A 15,850-nucleotide genomic window follows, 5' to 3' on the forward strand; every position below is an offset into this window, starting at 1 on the left:
GCCCTATTTTTCCAATTGAAAACCTGAGAAAATCGCTTTTAAAGTTTTTTGCCCGTTTTTTGTTGATATCTTTCAAAATCCATTACATTTAAAGGGATAAACTTTTTATTTTACAGCTTAATTTGACCAAAGACATTAATATATAAATGCTATTAAACCAGGCTGAAGCTCAAATTATTTTAAAGTTTTTATTTTAATAAATAATTTAACAGTAGGCCTACCTTTTACAAAAATGTACTAAAATCAGAAAGATTGAACAGAGGTGCTACATTTTTGCTTGAGAGAGAGGGTGTGTGTGTGTGTGTGAGAGAGAGAGAGAGAGAGAGAGAGAGAAAGTGAGAGGCAGAGAGACAAGGAAACAGAGATCAAATAATGCTAGTCTATGCAATCACATCTTAGTGTAGGCTAGTTGACAATAACAGCGTAACAAATTCATTATGGAGATACCAACAGTTAAATATTGGGTTAATCAAACACATTGTAATGGATTCTCCTTGCAGATAAATAGCTACACTCATTGACATGTCAATCACGTTATGTCAATCACGCGTGCACACTACGAAACTTTCATCCGTTATATAAAAACAATCGTAAGTTTTTCGCATCCGTAGCAAGCAGTTTGAATGGTGTTTTGACAATTCGGAGCCACCGAATCAATACGAAAAAATGCATACGCAAAAAAAAAACGCGGACTCAGTGTGCAATGGCCAGGGGGATTGATGACGCTTTTGACAGCGACATTTCTCAAATTAATAATATATAATCTTTCTGAGGAGATCTGCTAGCTTGTTTATTACACAGAGCGCTCGCTGCGAGTCTGACAGGAGGGTGACTGGACCAATCGCGTGCCGGTCAGTCGAAACGGCTTCCCATCGACAAATGATCAGCATTTGTGTACATTTCTAAGCTTTTTGATTGGTTCTATACAACGTGTAACACCATTTAAAGAGCAGAGATAGTGACGTTTCAGGGGATACCCGGGAAATGCTCAGAGGTGACGAGAGGAGTTGAGAAAAGCAATGTTCATTTCCAGCGAATTTAGTAAAACTTTGTAAACTTTAATAGAAATTTAAATACCTTTACTCAATTATCTGGACTACGAAACTTTGGGAGATTATTTTTGAATGTCTGTTCTTTGGAATTAGCAAAAAAAAAAAAAAAAAAAATCTATTATTTCATTGTTTTTCCACATAATCGGCCCATATCTTAAAATAGAACGTTGCGACTTCCGACTCATTTCGCCAGATCGGGTCACATATACAGTCTATTGTAGACGGTCAGGGAGTTACGTCCGGTTAAAGGCGCACGTTTTTCGGTTTATATCCCAGTCAATCTTTGATCAATATTCCCAAGACTCTAATCGTTCGTAGTGCTGGACGGGGCCTTTCGAACGAGCCCACCCCCGAGGTCCAACTCGCCCGGCTCCCCGAGTTATAGCTGTTCGAAATCGGGGGTCCCAGCGAACGGCGATCCGGTAGGGGGCATCCCCGAGGCCCGCCACTCTAGCATTCGGGCAAGGGTTCCCCTGGGACCTCCTCCCCCGAATTTGAGCTCTCTGGGTCTTTGCGTTCCAGAGATACGAGCGATTTTCTTCTGAGATCGTGACGTCACCGGCGTCCGCAATTTTGCAGCGCGCCCGATGGTTTTCTGCTAATGTCTACTCGAAAACACCACCAAAAACTATGGAACTTATATGGTTCTTTTCAGCTCGACTAGATGGTCCCAACGAGCTCGGTGCTCGCCGAATCCGTCTAGTATTCGCCGAGATATTTGCGTAATAGACGGTATTGTCTATGAGTTTGAGCACGAGCGCTCTTGTAAAATTTGGTTGCAATCTAAAACATCACCACTAGAGGCCGCTAAAAGTTACGTAGAGCACCTTTAATAATTTGCGCCTTTTTAAGCATTGTCAATTTAAACATTCAAGTGCACATAAGCGAAAGTAACCTCTCTCAGAGTCTCTCTGTTTGGTACTCACGCACTGTGTATTAAGTAGGGGTGTAAATCGGACAGTTAATCACGATACGATACGATATCGATTCTCTCAGCCAGCGATATGATATTTGCCGATACCTCAAAAAATTATACGATTCGATTCAGGGCTATATCGATCGATTAATCGATATTTAGATATTATGTGCCAAGTGTACACAACCAGTTACGTTTATTAACTCAATACATCCACAAATATACACTCACCGGCCACTTTATTAGGTACCCCATGCTAGTAACGGGTTGGACCCCCTTTTGCCTTCAGAACTGCCTCAATTCTTCGTGGCATAGATTCAACAAGGTGCTGGAAGCATTCCTCAGGGAGTTTGGTCCATATTGACATGATGGCATCACACAGTTGCCGCAGATTTGTCAGCTGCACATCCATGATGCGAATCTCCCGTTCCACCACATCCCAAAGATGCTCTATTGGGTTGAGATCTGGTGACTGTGGAGGCCATTTTAGTACAGTGAACTCATTGTCATGTTCAAGAAACCAATTTGAAATGATTAGAGCTTTGTGACATGGTGGAAGTAGCCATCAGAGGATGGGTACATGGTGGCCATAAAGGGATGGACATGGTCAGAAACAATGCTCAGGTAGGCCGTGGCATTTAAACGATGCCCAATTGGCACTAAGGGGCCCTAAAGTGTGCCAGGAAAACATCCCCCACACCATTACACCACCACCACCAGCCTGCACAGTGGTAACAAGGCATGATGGTTCCATGTTCTCATTCTGTTTACGCCAAATTCTGACTCTAACATCTGAATGTCTCAACAGAAATCGAGACTCATCAGACCAGGGAACATTTTTCCAGTCTTCAACTGTTCAATTTTGGTGAGCTCTTGCAAATTGTAGCCTCTTTTTCCTATTTGTAGTGGAGATGAGTGGTACCCGGTGGAGTCTTCTGCTGTTGTAGCCCATCCGCCTCAAGGTTGTGCGTGTTGTGGCTTCACAAATGCTTTGCTGCATACCTCGGTTGTAACGAGTGGTTATTTCAGTCACTGTTGCCCTTCTATCAGCTCGAACCAGTCTGGCCATTCTCCTCTGACCTCTGGCATCAACAAGGCATTTCCGCCCACAGAACTGCCGCTCACTGGATGTTTTTTCTTTTTCGGACCATTCTCTGTAAACCCTAGAGATGGTTGTGCGTGAAAATCCCAGAAGATTAGCAGTTTCTGAAATACTCAGACCAGCCCTTCTGGCACCAACAATCATGCCACTTTCAAAGTCACTCAAATCAACTTTCTTCCCCATACTGATGCTCGGTTTGAACTGCAGGAGATTGTCTTGACCATGTCTACATGCCTAAATGCACTGAGTTGCCGCCATGTGATTGGCTGCTTAGAAATTAAGTGTTAACGAGCAGTTGGACAGGTGTACCTAATAAAGTGGCCGGTGAGTGTATAACAAGAACGTTTATTTAAACTCTTTTAAAATTGCACACCCTCACCCAACTCGGACATTTACAAGTTGTTTGTTACAAGTAAAAAAAAAAACATGATTTTTGAACAAGAAAATGAACAAGAAAGGAGTTATCTGTTTTTGCAAATGAACTCTTCTGTTATATTAAAGTTCATTGAAAGGATGTATAGGCTATATATATGTGTGTGGCAAAAGCAGATAACTCCACATTTCATGTTTCAGAGTTAAACAAAGCCAAGTATTTGCTATGATACATAATAAAACACTTGGTTAATCTGTAACAGCTGACATAGACGCAGCTGTCGAACTTTGTTGTTGTGATTACTGATTAACGTACACGCAATACAGAGAGCTTTCCACTCACCACTAAACGTGCTGTTTTAGCAAGATTCCGTGACAAAGTTTCAGCTTTTAATTTACTTTTACGCCCCGAAGAAGATATCACGTTCATCAAGTTCGCTGAAATCCATCCTCGACCACTTTTAGTCAGCTTTTACGAAACTTCTCTCAGCTAGCGCGTCTTTTCGTGACAAGCAGCGTCACCTGACCTGAATACTGTGCACTGATTTGCTAAAACAGACTTTTCGGGGATTGTTGTTTCTGCTGTAAAACCATTTTACAGTCTATGTGTAAAACATGAACTCGCGATGACAGTGGAAAATACAGGTGTTGTGACAAAGGGTTCAGTCAATCTTGTCAGGCGTCTATTTCAGCAGAGAAAAGTTACGTGAGGATGTGGAGTGTCAAAATAAAGGTACCGTACATCGATGTTTTATGTGTGGTATCGATGCATCGTATCGTTAGACGTTTGATCGATGCATCGATCCATATCGATGTATTGTTACACCCCTAGTATTAAGTAGGGGTGTGCACGAATATTTGATCTGTAATTATTATTCGAAAAATAAAACACTATTTGAATTTTACTACGTTGCTTTGCTGGCCGTAAATGCAGTGAATCCATGATAAATCCAAAGCACTAACTCGCAGTTATAATTAAATGCACTGGGTGGCGCTGTGGAGTGTGTTAACAAGTTGTGTGTATTTGATCACATAATGTTGTCGTCTGCCTCGCGAAGTTTGGAATTACTTGAAAATGATCTTACTAAATGGAATTACTTTTGATCGAATTAATTAATTAATCTGAGTTATAATATCATCACCACAATGAGAAATCACATGAAATCCAAACAGTCGAATGAGGAAAGACTCCGCGTGATCCGAAATGATAACTTATCTTAGCTTAATGATTTTGAGACATATATTTCCTTTAAGTTTCGTTGAGGCAGACCGGTTTAAGAACAGAAAACGCAAAGTGCTGTTAGAAACTTAGAACACCGTTATCTTTGTGTCTCTGAAACGTCTGTCAGCAAAGCGCCTTTTCTCACTCGAGCATAAATTCAGGGCCTGAATTTCGTTTTGGAAAATGGGGGGGAAATCCCCCCTTAGATGATTCTCATGGGGGGGATTTTTTTTTGTTTGAGGGGAAGAAAGGGGGGGGCATTTTTTCCAAACAAAATTAATACATTTATCTTGCCTAAATGTTTGCGCTCATTGCATTTTTACAATGGGGTAATATTGTTGTTAAGAATTTACACATCACAAGGAAGCTTGATTTAAATTGTTTAATTAAATTTTAAAAAGTAGCACAAATAAATACAATGGAATAAAGATACAAATAAAGATAATTAAAGAGAAAAGTTTTTCAATGGGTCTAACACTATTCAAATACAGAAACTGAATAAAGTAATCAAATGGAAAATAACACTGGGTAGTATTTTAAGTCCAAAATAAATTAAATACATAGGCTATTAATCCTGATTCCTTTAACTTAAAGCCATCTTTTGTTGTTTTGACAACAAAATTAATGACAGACACATATGGCTGCCGTCACTTTAAGAGCTAGTGCACGGATCCTGTGTTCATTATACTGGCATGCGTTTTATGCTTAGGGCTATTAAAGACAAAACCGACTATGTTTAGAGTATAGCCTACTCACAAAGACCGAAATTGACAATTTTCCGTGTTAAAGCAATATAATCCGCGAAAAATAGTTACTGGCAGGCCAGCTGTTTTTGAGGCGGATTTTCTATGAATGTGCGCATAGAAAATAATCTCTCAGAGAGCGCGCGAGCTCTGATTAGTTTAAAATCGCTTGAATGTTTAAACTGGTAAGACTTAAAAAGACTTCAGTCACGATGCACTGCTGGCCCGATTGTGCAAGTGAATATTCCCCGACTCCTAAACGCGAGTGTGTATTATCGCCGCAGCGCTTGATGCTTGCCTTGCACAACACATTATGAGAGAAGAGATAGAAGAGCGCGCGGCACCGCTGAACAATCACGCTGTTTGTGAAATTGCGTCTGGCAGATAGGCTAGTTGTTAAAATAATGATTTGATTTTATTATCTGTGTGGATTATGATTGCGGGAATTTCCCGCATTATAAATGGGAGACATGCGGGAATGATTAGAATTATGCGCAATACCCGCGCCGAAATTCGAGCCCTGAAATTGCTGGCGGCGCCCCTGCATGTGGATATTATTGTTTTTCTCAATATAAACGTGAAACAATATAAACACGATAATCATATGCTGACTCGAGTGCATGTGTACGTTCTGTACGATATCTGGCGCAATCTGCTTTATTAGGCAGTTTTTTTTCCGTTCGCGCTGTTTGAGCATACTTTTATTAATGCTTTAATGCTTATTAATGCCTACTGTTTAATTTTTTCAACTTACCCTAGTATCCCTTGTAATTATTTTGTGTGTGCAGCAACACACATCCAAAGCGTGCACCCGGAACGCAATACTCTTTAACGTCTGAAACGGATTCAGAACAATGATCAAAATAGATGGAGTAGATCGAGTTCATCAACACCCTCAAAATGAGTTATTAAACACAATAAGCTTAGGAAAACAACTCATTGTGGTACTCGTGCTGCCCGATTCACATCCAAAGCACGTGCGCACAAAGCCGCCTCTCAGACAGCGTGAGATTCCAAATTCTCTTTCACGGCTTATTGTTAACAGTTGTTTCTTACTAGAATGTTACTGTTAATTAGATCTAACGTAAGCCTACCTGAAACACCTAAAGCACTGTTTGTTTCATCTTTGGATCTTCGTTTTATTGTATTTGTCCAATTGTTACTTTGTTCTTATTTTTTAATAAAGATAGATGGTAACACTTTACAATAATGTCTCATTTGTTAAAGGAATGGTTCACTTAAAAATGAAAATTATGTCATCATTTACTCGCCCTCAAGTTGTTTCACGAGTTTCTTTCTTCTGCTGAACACAAAGGAAGATATTTTAAAGAATGTCGGTAACCAGAAAGTTGATGTACCTCATTGACTTCCAAAGTATTTTTTTACTACTATGAATGTCAATGAGGTCCATCAACTGTCCGGTTACAGAAATTCTTCAAAATATTGTCCTTTGTGTTCAGCAGAAGAAAGAAATTCATACAGGTTTGAAACAACTTGAGGGCGAGTAAATGATGACAGAATTTTCATTTTTAAGTGAACCATTCCTTTAACATTTAAGAATTAACAAACATGAACTAACAATGAGCAATACATTTATTTAAAGTCCCACTCCGATCATATTTTGAGCTATTTTTATTCCCAGTGGTCTTTAAATTATGATTATGCCATTTTTAGCCAGAATCACAAAACCTGTGCCGTTTTCTGGGACTTCGCTTCAGCAGAGCGGCAGTAGCTCATTAGCAATTCGCCTCTGCGTTGTGGGCGGAGCCGTTGGCACGGAGACGACCCTCCCCCTGCCCGTTGCTGAGAGCTCTGTCTCTCCCGCTAGCTTACATCCCCAATACCGGTGGGGCAACAGTATTACATACACGTTAATTATTATTATCCGAAGTTAATCAAAGTTATCACCGATCATTATTTCACTCCAAGACGTCGCGTGTGGAGACGCCCAGTGGAGTTACTACGTCACAACTCCAGTCGATTTTAGCCGGCATTTTAGCGTCTGCTACTGATTCACAGCCATTTGAATGTAGAAATACTCAGAAATACAACTTTGAGCTGATTTTTCTCAAGATATGTCCTCTAACATCAGAAAAATGCCACAAGAACATGTTAACACCTAGAAAAACATTATTTTCATCGGAGTGGGTCTTTAAGTATTTATTATTCTTTGTTAAAAGGATAGTTCACCCACAAATGAAAATTAACCCATGACTTACTAACCTTGAAGCCATCCTAAGTGTATATGACATGATTACATACAATTGGAGTTATATTAAAAAATGTCCTGGCTCTTCCAAGCCTTATAATGGAAGTCAATGGATATATTTTTTTGGAAGTCCATCAAACCCTATCCATCCAAGTGCTCGAAACGGCTCTGGGGGGTAAATAAAGGCCTTCTGAAGCGAAGCGTTCGTGTTATGAAAATATCCATATTTAAAACGACTAAAATAACTAGCTTCCGTAGTGTTACTCTTTTGGCGCAAGTCGACTTGCGTACGGCCGTCTGCCAGAAGCTAGTTATTTTAGTCGATAAACTATTAAATATGGATATTTTTCTAAAACGAATGCATCACTTCACTTCCGAAGGCATTTATTAACCCCCCAGAGCCGTGTGGAGCACTTTTATCATGGATGGACACACTTTGATGGACTTCAAAAGACAGACAGCCATTCACTCCCATTATCAAGCTTGGAAGAGCCAGGACATTTTTTAATATAACTCCGATTCTATTCGTCTGAAAGAAGAATGTCATATGCACATGGGATGGCTTGAGGGTGAGTAAATCATGGGGTGATTTTCATTTTTGGGTTAACTATCCCTTTAGCAAATGCAACTTTTGATTGTAATAATGTACTAGTAAATTATGAAATTAACATGAACTAGGATTAGGGATGTAATGATTCACTCGCAACCGGTTGAAAATCGATAAAAATGTGTGACGATTCAAGTCAGTTGAAATGTTAAACGAATCGCGTTAGGCCTACACGTTTTAAACAGCAGGGGCTTACTGTAGCCTACTGTAAAGTTGTGAACCTCGCTTTACAGGGACACTAACAGCGAGCAGCACACACAGGCGCGAAGCTAGCGAGTGTTTTCACTTCATTCATGGAACTTGAGCTTGTGTGAGCCAAGCTCAACTTCCATAGGAATGAACTGAAAACGCTCGGTTTGCTCCGCTCGCGCCACGCCAGTGTGTGGCATAGACTGGTGTGCACGTGCCGTCAAACACATGGCGACGGCAAGCGTAGATGTTGACTCAATCAAATCGGAGGTGTGGCGGCATTTTGACTTTCCGTAGACTAATAATTATCACCACCATGAGAAGCACCAGTCACCTCCATTTTCATGTAAAAGGCATTAATACGACAAGCGTGAGAGCCACGGAGATCACAAGGTGCATCAGTGTATTCGTGGCAACCAGGTGTTGTATTTATTTTACTATCTCTTTCTCTAAATGTGTACATGGATTTTTTTATTATTAAATAATTTATTGATGGTTATGGCATATTTTTCTAAATGTTTTTTTTTTTTAACTCTTGCTAGTGTAATGATACAAATTATAACAAAAATTAAAATCTTAATGTAGTTTTTTTATTTGACAAATATATTTAAAATTAAAAAGAAATATGCAGCATTTTTTTTCTGAGAAATAATAAAAGGGACACTTTTTCATTTATAATTTCTTAAATCTCACTTGTTAAAAAAATCGTGAGAAAATCGTATCGTGAAACCAGTATCGTGAATCGTATCGTATCGAATAGTGAGTTGAGTGAGTCGTTACATCTCTACCTAGGATTAATAAATGCTGTAGAAGTATTGTTCATTTTTAGTTGTCAACTAAACTATTTAACTAATGAAAACTTAATCAAACACTTAAATGTTACTAAATGTTCATTAACTGGAACATACATGGAGTGATATTGGAAGTGATTTCCATTATTTTGACTGACAATAAATATTATTTACCTGCTATAAAAACACTTCAGTAAACACTGCTATTAAGTAAATATAAGTTAAAATGGGAGACAATTACATTTTATGGCATTGGTGTGGAAACAAACCTAAAAAAATAGGATTTGGGGAGAAAAGGATGGATTATTAAAGCATTCCAGTTAATTCATGGTTTTGTAAATTAAATCGGGAGAGCACACCACAAATAGGTGGTATTGTTGTCCTTTTTATACTGTTACATCGGAATAAAAAGCGCTAAAAAAAATTATCAGGAGGAAAAGAGCCCTTTCCATAGTTATTCTTGTTATGCTTCACATTAAAATTCCAAGCATTAACGTTACTTCTGACGTCTGCAAATAGAAAATGAAGGAAATTGTACAGCTCATTCAAACGAATAAGGATGATTTGTAGCGCAACATTACGATTTGAAATTATTTGTTTCAGTCTTTGAGTGGAACTTCCCCAAATTGGAAGTGCCTCCCATAATCTAAAACGCAGTAGGCCTATTCTCGGTATAACAAAAAAAAAAAAAAAGCACGGATAACGTAACTTACTTGCAAAGAGTAATTTCATCGTCAAAGGAAACTTGCAAAGAGTAATTTCATCCTCAAAGTGGATATCTACAGCCAACTGACACTTAAAGGCATTATATGCCACGAACAACTAGCTAATTTATATAATGGGTTGAGGAATCATGCGGTATGAATTTAAAACCGTGATTCATCCATGTTCTCGTGCAAAGCGCGGAGCGGCCACGTGACATTAAAATCGTGTCTTAATTAGGTTTAAACTCAAATTCTTGAATAGTATAACATGACCGTTTAACTTAATTTTCCTTGTATTAAAAAGTGCACTTTTATTGTCAAAGTTATAACGAGTTCACTGACAAGTTCGCACTTAATAAGTGACGTAATACATTATAGGCCTGTAAAATGGATTAACTTTAGTAACGTTAGGCCTACGGCATAATAGTTTAACGTAAATATCATACACGGTTACTTTATTGTATTAAAATAAATACTAAACCTTATTACTTTGTTAAATATTTTATTTTAGTTAATATCCTATAACGTTAACATTATTAAGGAACGTGTTTGGTGCGCTTGTAACGTAAGTTAACAGAAAGTTCTATTTGCTGAAAAAAAGTAAACTTTAACGTTTTGAAATACATATCACCTAAATACTTGGGTAAAGTGCTCTGTCATCGTGTATATAATTAAGTGCAACTGATGTAACGTTAACGTTACTTGATTGCCAGAAACTGACAAAACAATATGACAATCTAAATTTGATGGTTTAAGACATTTTACACGGTATTTCCATTTTTCATAAGAAAATAAACAATTTAGCAACTGTCAGGAACAATACACTGTCTAATTATATATGTATAAAGTCATTGAAGTCTTAGAAATCGTCGACTGACTCTTACCCTTTCTTCAAGCAGCGCCAAATGACGTTCAATTAGTTTCAGTCAGCTCGTTAACCTGATTTCACCTGTATCCCTCCGCTGCTAAATAGATTCATCATCTTTATTAGTTCCTATTTTTCAGAATTTGTCGTTTTTTTACAGTATTTTAAAGTATGAATTACTTATTATTGATAGAAATGCTAGTTGAAAATGGAATAGGAAAGGTTGTTGAGGAAAACTATTTTATTTGGAAGGATACAAAACTACTTGTTACGGGGGTCACCTGGTCCTGTTAATATGAAAGGCGCACGTAAACCACGCCATTCACCACAAGATGGCGATCGAATACACAAAACAATTGATTGTTCCAGTCAACACAGAGTGAAAGGTACATTTTCAAGTTACGTCGCTAACAATAATACATATCACAATATTATTTGAGGGAAAACATGCTTTGCAAAATCGTAATATTGACTGATTTCTATTTTCGGAGATGTCTTTAAAAAAAGGTTTCAGTATTGAAGGTTAAAACTTTCTAACCAAAGTTCCTTATGAAACGTTAAATAAATTAAATTATTATTTACTTTTAATGTATCATTCCCTCATCCAAAAGATTTCAGCAGTTACAGAATGTTCCTTTTGGTGAAAAAACAAAGAATAGCAAACCAAATAGCCTAGCTAGCCTACTTGTTTTTACCCACTAGAATAACAATTTGCAATACTGCTTTAATGTAACTTATTTACTGTAAATTAAGGAAACAGATGCCAATAGATACACACTGCTTTATGTTCCTCATCAAGCCTGTGAAAGTTAGATATGATAGGCAACATGGATATAAGCTGCTTTCGTGCTCCTGCCGTGCAAAAGTGTCTGGATACATCATCCATCATTTGTTTTGATTTAAGCTAGATCAGAAAAAGATCTGGGATGTACAAAAATAGACGTTGACACAAATACTGAATGGTTTCTCCCTTCTCCCCCTTAATTTCTGCCATATCTTTAAAAAAAAAAAAGGTCTCAGGCAGGCAGCATGTATCATGAGAGATCTGCCATTTATCAAGCAATGCATCTTGTTTTCACTGCTGTATTGATGCTGCTTTGTGAGGTTTAAGACACATGATTAATAAATGTATGTGACATAATTGCACATTTGGCCCTGATTAATGTTTTTGGATGCAAAAATATATTCCATAATTTAAAGCTGCTTCTTATCTGTTCTCTCGATTTATATATTGTTTTCTTTTTTTTCTCTTTTTCTCGTTCTTTTCCCAGTATCCCAGAGTATCCCAGTGAACATTTTGTTTTTTTGTTACCTGAAAGTTTTACAAATGTTGGTTTATGGTTAAAAATAGAATCCAAAAATAATGTTCCTAAGAAGGAACAAAGGGCTAGCTCGATTGTCATAAAGAACATTTATAAATGTACATGATCTTTTTTGGCTCTCTCAGACTTTGATGAAAGATTAATGATTCAAGTATTCTGCAATCTCTCTCTCTCTCTCTCTCTCTCTCTCTCTCTCTCTCTCTCTCTCTCTCTCTCTCTCTCTCTCTCTCTCTCTCTCTCTCTCTCTCTCTCTCTCTCTCTCTCTCTCTCTCTCTCTAGAGAAGCCTCACACCCTCGTCTATCAGTTTCGCACCCTCATCCTTTGGACTGGGAACTTGGCACCTTAAAGGGCATTTTGGAGGCAGATCTATGGTTGGCTTTCAAGTCAAGATCTAAGAATGATTAGTGATTCAGTCCAGTGGGATTCAGCTAGACAGCTAATCTCCCATCACTATTTACCAACAACAACAAGATACAGTAGATTAATGTCACCAAGTGAGTACACACAAACTCACACATTGGAAATAGTCATAGTAATGAAGGTTTTTTTTTTCTAATTCTTTATTTGGTGACATGACAGAAAACGCACAAATGTTGGCAATACAAGTTGTATGGTACAGTTTTATGCTATATGTGAAAAAAGAACTGCTTCGATCTCTTGTAATGATTTTTCTTTCGTTTGATTTGAGAGAGAAGACTGCTGACGGATGTTCCTTGGCTTCAAGTGGCTCCCCAACTCCCCCAACAGTATCTTGAAGACGTAAGTTTAATACATGTACGGTAGGCTATAACCTGAAACAGAAGAAAAGACATTAAAAACATAGTAAGGGTGCATAACATATTATTAATCTATATTCTAATTAGACATAGAGTTAGCAAGTGTGTAAAATGGGTCAGTACACTTTGATTTGAAAACCTAGCAGACATAATGCACTATATAGGTCACTTACCCTAAAATGTTCAAAACACAGCAAAAAAGGCAAGACGTTAAAGAGGAGTGAAAATAAAAGAGCTAAAAAGAAAAGCACAGAGGAGAGTGGGTGAGCAGCAGGCATAGAGTAAAGGTGCCCCCTGCCTGGTGGGATGATGAATGCCCCCCAGGCCCCAAACTAGTCCGAAAGTGAGATGGAGAAAGACACAGGAATGTTGGATTGAAGTTGTCCCACCAAAGTGCAAATGAAGCCAGGTGATTTATCTAAAGCTATGACTATGTCAGTTATGGAAATTAGTGGTAATCTTGTCTGAAACACTGTCGCAGAAATCACATATTCACATATGAATCAATCCAGTTGAATTAGTCGGTCTTCAGTAACTCAGTATTATATTATTAATCAATTCACGTGTTCACACTTACAAATAAGTCAGATAGAATAAATGCGTATTTGGCGTGCTGTCCGAGGAGAGGGCTCCGAGTTAGGTATTCGGCCCGAACCCAGAGCACTCCCCCCGTATTCCTGGCTGTGAAATAAATAAATAAGATAAGCCAAGAGTGAGGAGTCGGGGTGGTGGAGGGATGCTGAAACTGTCAAGGAATGTTAGGTGAGTTGACAGAGTGAATATTTATATGCTCCTTCTCGTGCTGATAGGGTAGACATGGTAATTGTTTGATGACCAGTTGATTGGAATGATTATTTGAACGTGCTCCTCCCGAACTTTGTTTATAAAACATCATTTATTGGGAGATGAGAGGGTCTGTGGCTCCTACCATTGGAAAAAGCGTAACGGCTAACTTGAATCACGTGAGGCACCTTGTGGATTTCTTGTGGATTATTGCGTTCGTCTTGCAAATAATGTTTTATATGTGATGTTAAATCTCTAGCTAGTAAATGTACAGTAGGACTGCAATGTTTGTGGAATGTGCTTTACTAAGTGGGAAAAAAAAGAGCGCAAATTGCTCTTTTAGCTGCAGATTACTGGTCACTGCAGTGTGCATAAAGCCACATTTAAAGTGTTAGTTCAACCAAAAATAAAATTCTGTCATTTACTCACCCTCATGTCGTTCCAAACCTGTAAGACATTCGTTCATCTTCAAAACACAAATGAAGATCTTTTTGATGAAATCTTAAAGCTTTCTGTCCATCCATTGATTGCTATGCAACTGAAACTTTGATGCTTCAAAAATTTCATAAAGAGATCGTAAAACAAATCCATATGAATAGGACGATTTAGTCCATATTTTCTGAGAAGACTCGACCGCTTTATTTGATGAACAGATTTAATTTAGGCTTTTATTCACAGAAGCTCAACCGAACCTGTTTGACGTGCGAGAACAACCCTCATTGGTTCTTGCAGAAGCTCATACATGCTGCATAACACGAGAATGAACCTCATTGGTTCTTGCTAAAGCTCAAATGTGCTGCGAGAATCAATCTCATTGGTTCTTGCACTTCAAGCGAACATGATTGAACTTCCATTTACCATAACTCAACTAATGTTTGTGTTGATAAATGTTTATATGTGAATAAAAGCCTAAATTCCATCTGTTCATCATAAAAAATGATTGCGTCTCTTTAGAAAATTTGGGCTACACTGTTGAATTCATATGGATTAGTTTTACGATCTCTTTATGAACTTGTAAGATTTCATCAACAAGATCTCCATTTGTGTTCCGAAGATGAACGAAAATCTTACAGGTTTGGAACTACATGAGGATGAGTATGACAGAGTTTTCATTTTTGGGTGAACTAACCCTTTAAGATAGAAAGTTTAGGTAATACTGTAATACTGTTGTTCTGTGTTCCACTGATTACCATCCTCAGCCTATTTAAGCCCCCAGTTCTCCACTATTCATTGCCTCTCATCAATGTTATGTGACTTATGTGTAGTGTTATATATCTTTGTGTTCATTAAAAGTAATTGGTCATTCTACATCACGCATTGTCTTTGGGAATTAACTACATGGCAACCGATGACACCAATCAGCCAGATTTGCCTAAAAAAAAAAAAAAAAAAAAAAAACGAACACCAATTTATATATTCAATACCCCTAGTCCCTAGTGATCCCTCTGCTAAAAATTAAATACACACTGGTCCTTCAATGCAATGATGACGAACTGATCAGCAAGGTAATTAACTAAAACTAACATTATTAGAAATATATCTGTTTAATAAAGTAAACCATAAATATTAGATGAAAAAGTTAAAGAAATGTTGCCTTTAAAACGAACTAAAAAAGCACTACATTTTTAAACTAGAAATAAATTGCAACTAAAACCTAATAAAAAAATCCTGTGGCTCAAAGAGTAAAGCATGGCGGTATAAAGCCAAGGTCATGGCTTTGATTCAGGGAAAACAAGAACTGATCAAATGTGTACCGTGAATGCAATATTAAGTTGTTTTGGATAAAAGCGCTTGCCAAATGCATTAATCTAAAGCCGAAACTGAAATAAATTCCTAAGTATTATTTTTTTTTAAAACTAAGACTAATAAAATTGACAAAAGCACATAGCAAAATTAATCAAAAATAAAAAGGAAAACTGAAAATATAAAAGCTTATTTAAAATTGTAATACAAACTATAACAGTATATAAATAATAATAAAATAAGAAGAGCAAAAGCTTGATTAACAAATAACAATCTGGCTTGATCCGGATTGTAGATGATAATGTTAATCAGCTAATGGAAATCAGGTCCCATTGTAGCCTGATGTAATGCTATCTGATACTAGCACAATGTCTCATACGTGGTAACATCTCAATGTTTGCTAATTTGTCGGTTATTTGTGTCTCTCAAAATCATATGTGGTCAAAAGTTACA

Source organism: Rhinichthys klamathensis, unplaced genomic scaffold (assembly GCF_029890125.1).
Source record: "Rhinichthys klamathensis goyatoka isolate OS25496 unplaced genomic scaffold, OSU_Roscu_1.1 h1tg000266l_1, whole genome shotgun sequence".
In the NCBI taxonomy this organism is placed as follows: Eukaryota; Metazoa; Chordata; class Actinopteri; order Cypriniformes; family Leuciscidae; genus Rhinichthys; species Rhinichthys klamathensis.